The sequence below is a fragment of the Parambassis ranga genome, chromosome 14 (assembly GCF_900634625.1).
Source record: "Parambassis ranga chromosome 14, fParRan2.1, whole genome shotgun sequence".
Classification (NCBI taxonomy): domain Eukaryota; kingdom Metazoa; phylum Chordata; class Actinopteri; family Ambassidae; genus Parambassis; species Parambassis ranga.
In genome coordinates, this window is record NC_041034.1 from 8126743 (window position 1) to 8131298 (window position 4556).

Sequence of the window (4556 nt, forward strand, 5' to 3'; positions counted from 1 at the left end):
CCGTGGCCGAATGACAGCGAGAGATCAGCCGAGACACACTTCCGCTTCTGGCGCCGCCTTCCCGGCCGTGACCACTCCTTCGCAGAGCCACACCTCGGTATGCGATTGGCCGTGCGACCGGCAACCTCGCCCCGTTCCTTCATCATTTAACAGCCATGCAACCAATAATACACCCAGCACTGCCCACTGAGGTCAGACAGATAAAAAAAAAACCTCCTCCCCTGCACGGTCCTGTCCTTTCACGATGCAGCCGGTATCAGGTCGTGAGAAAAATGAGAAACCCAACCCCCCTCCTCCTCCTCCAAAGGATGGCAGAGCCTCTGAAAAAGAGCATCCCTGGCCCGAGCTGTTTGATCTCATGCTCGTTTGTTGTAAACGTGGAAATGGAACAGGATGCATGGTGTCATTTCAGTGCCTGTTTTTCCTCTATATTCTGGGTTAACCCATTTTAAATGGCATCGTCTGTACATTTCATCCACTGATCACTGCACCGTGCTGGCACCCACATGTCTTTTACCACCTGATTTTCTTATGTTGCTTTATATACATTAATAATTGCATATCTATGATGTATTTTCTTCATTTTGACAAATGTGATGTGTTGATAGTAGACATTAGTAATATTTTATATTGGGAATTTGATTTATTCCAAATATTTATTATACAACTGTGTGTCTATAAGGAGACAGTTTACTCAGCTCAGCACCTAACCAATCAAATCCTTTCTTCAACACCCTGAGTCTGTTCACTGGTTACTACACAGTCAGAAATAGGGTAGAAGGCGATTAAGGTAAGAAATGTCTGTTGTGTGGAACTAATGAACATCATAGTGGTTCCAACCTCTGTGATAGATAGATAGATAGATAGATAGATAGATAGATAGATAGATAGATAGATAGATAGATAGATAGATAGGGTATTTAAAATGTGCATATATGTCACAAAATATACAGAGGGATGATGGTAGAAAGAAGAAAATTAATATATACATTTAGACAAGTATTCAAAAATGATTAACAGAAAGTACTGTGTAGCAGGGGTTTCTGTTCGAGCTAGCATGCTAACAGGCTAGTCCTGGATCGTACCATCACACTGCTTTGTACCACAGGATGAGATGTGAGTGAGTCTTGTAGCATCTACTCTGTACCCTTGGTCCAACATAAACAGATTCTGGCCATAGAGCTATTTTTCTCTTCTTTATAAAGAACATCTCGTCAATCACACTGACAGGCACACAGTCAATGTAATAAACAACCTGAAAACAGGATTAGTGAGGCAGGTTCTGCGTTTATTTTTAGCCTTATGGACCTGTCGTTTTTTTATTTTTGTTTCTCTTGTAAATTAAACTCACCCTTAGCTTTTTTCTATCGGCTCAGTATTAATAGTTTATGATTTATCACGATTTCAGTCCCTCCTTTCCCTAATATATCTCATCTAAGAGAGGTGTCTGTGTCTCTGCCAGATGTCTGACCACCCAACCCTTTTTTCCCTTCAACACCCGCCCACGCAGTTCCCCACTTCTCTTTATCTGCCTCCCTGTCCTCCTCTGTGTCCTTCTCTCCTGTACGGTCATTATCACCGAGAGGTCATCAAACAGCTTTGACTCTGTCAGTCTCTCCGACCCTCAACTGGCAGCGTTACATGCAGTCGCAAATGGCTATCTAATAAATCTGTCACTTCAAGTCCAGCTGGGGGAGAGTGATAAATTAGAGAATCTGTAGTGTCCTGCATTATTTAACCCTCATGCATTGTTCGCAAACACTACCCTAATGTGTTGTTCGGGGACAAAAACGTCCCCTAACTTTAACGGTTTTAAAAATATATTAGATAAATATATTTTTGAATTTTTTTTGCATAGACCTTTTCATTAACTTCAGTTCTAATCAACAGTAGTGAAAAAATCATTTTCCCCCAGGATTTTAACCCTTTAATCACCAATTTTATAAGGGGTGGTGCTGAAAATTGAAAAAAAAACACACAAAATGGCTCATTTTTAATAGAAAAGGTGAATGTGGACTGGATTCTTTTGAACCTTTATTACAGTCTTGGTCATGTCAAACATCAGTAAAAAAATTGACTTGATTGCATTATTAGTTTTTGCACAGCACTGGATTTTCTTTTTTTCTCCCTAATGTGTTGTTCGGGGACAAAAACGTCCCCTAACTTTAACGGTTTTAAAAATATATTAGATAAATATTTTTTTGAAATTTTTTTGCATAGACCTTTTAATTAACTTCAGTTCTAATCAACAGTAGTGAAAAAATCATTTTCCCCCAGGATTTTAACCCTTTAATCACCAATTTTATAAGGGGTGGTGCTGAAAATTGAAAAAAAAACACACAAAATGGCTCATTTTTAATAGAAAAGGTGAATGTGGACTGGATTCTTTTGAACCTTTATTACAGTCTTGGTCATGTCAAACATCAGTAAAAAAATTGACTTTATTGCATTATTAGTTTTTGCACAGCACTGGATTTTCTTCTTTTCTCCCATTTTGTCCCATAGACTTACATTATAAACACACTTTTTTGACTGCACAGCCATGGCACTACATAATCATGCATTCTTGATTGTTGGTGGTTTACCCTGTTGGTAGGAGGTAAAATTTGTGATTTTTACAGTTAACAACTTAATTACCATATTAACCCTTTACCTGCAGGCCTGTGCTCATGTAGTGTAGTTTCTGGCTTGTATATGGAGTTATAGGGAGTATTTTAGCACATAATTGTGTGTCTACACACTGTGTGTGTATGTTAGAGAGGAAGAGAGCCATTTGCACACTGATCTTGTTGTCTGTGAGTACACACAACCACAGAGTCTTCATAGTAAACAAAAACAAAGAAAGTGTTGCTATGCACGTGTGGCCCTTTGATGTCTACAGGTGCAGACTAAACAAAACAAAAAGGCAAGTGGTCTTACATGTGACCTTGTGGTCATTTGATGGTGAGAAGAGCAGAAAGCAACATGAAGAGAGGATTCACTTGTGCACAATCTCTGGAAATGATTGTGCAGCCTGGCTCTATGAAGGGCCAGGCTGTGAAGCTGTGAAGGCTGCACAAGTAGATCCGTCACTTGTTCACAAGCGAATCCTTCATTCGTTCACAAGTGAATCCTTCACTCATGCACAGGTGAATCCTCTCTTCATGCTGCTTGCTGCTCTTGTCACCATTAAATGACCAGGAGGATGCATGCAAGTCCACTAGTGTTTTTGTTTTGTTTAGTCTGAACCTCTCAGCATCAAAGGGCCCGGCACTTACTTTTAGGGCTGCAACAAATTTACTTTACTTTACTTTACTAAACTACTTTTAATACTAATTTTAGTAGGGGACTAAACTGTAGATTAGATTTGGTTAGTCAATGATTATTTATTATGTTATCAAGTTATCTATCTATGGTGTCTATTTAGTAACATGCACATGTACGTATGGTCGTGTGGAGCGCAACACACCATGGAAAAGGGGCACTTAGACCTCACTTAGACTAATTCAGTGATCTCAACTGAGACACTAACCTAAAAGTAAAGTCACTCTACTGGAGGACGTGTTTTCCGAAAGCTAAAAAAAAAAAAAAAAACAGCTATTTTACCCATCCACAACTTCAGACGCCAGAACTCCTGGATGTTTTCATTTTACATGCTTATGCATTGCCGTTGTACGTCTGAATTAGGTACACTTCACTTACTTAGTAACTTTATTTTCCTGACTTTCCTTCCCTGACAGTGTGCAAATGGCTCTCTTCCTCTCTAACATACACACACAGTGTGTAGACACACAATTATGTGCTAAAATACTCCCTATAACTCCATATACTTAAGCCAGAAACTACAGTACATGAGCACAGGCCTGCAGGTAAAGGGTTAATATGGTAATTAAGTTGTTAACTGTAAAAATCACAAATGTTACCTCCTACCAACAGGGTAAACCACCAACAATCAAGAATGCATGATTATTTAGTGCCATGGCTGTGCAGTCAAAAAAAGTGTGTTTATAATGTAAGTCTATGGGACAAAATGGGAGAAAAAAAGAAAATCCAGTGCTGTGCAAAAACTAATAATGCAATAAAGTCAATTTTTTTACTGATGTTTGACATGACCAAGACTGTAATAAAGGTTCAAAAGAATCCAGTCCACATTCACCTTTTCTATTAAAAATGAGCCATTTTGTGTGTTTTTTTTTCAATTTTCAGCACCACCCCTTATAAAATTGGTGATTAAAGGGTTAAAATCCTGGGGGAAAATGATTTTTTCACTACTGTTGATTAGAACTGAAGTTAATGAAAAGGTCTATGCAAAAAAAATTCAAAAATATATTTATCTAATATATTTTTAAAACCGTTAAAGTTAGGGGACGTTTTTGTCCCCGAACAACACATTAGGGAGAAAAAAAGAAAATCCAGTGCTGTGCAAAAACTAATAATGCAATCAAGTCAATTTTTTTACTGATGTTTGACATGACCAAGACAATAAAGGTTCAAAAGAATCCAGTCCACATTCACCTTTTCTATTAAAAATGAGCCATTTTGTGTTTTTTTTTTTCAATTTTCAGCACCACCCCTTA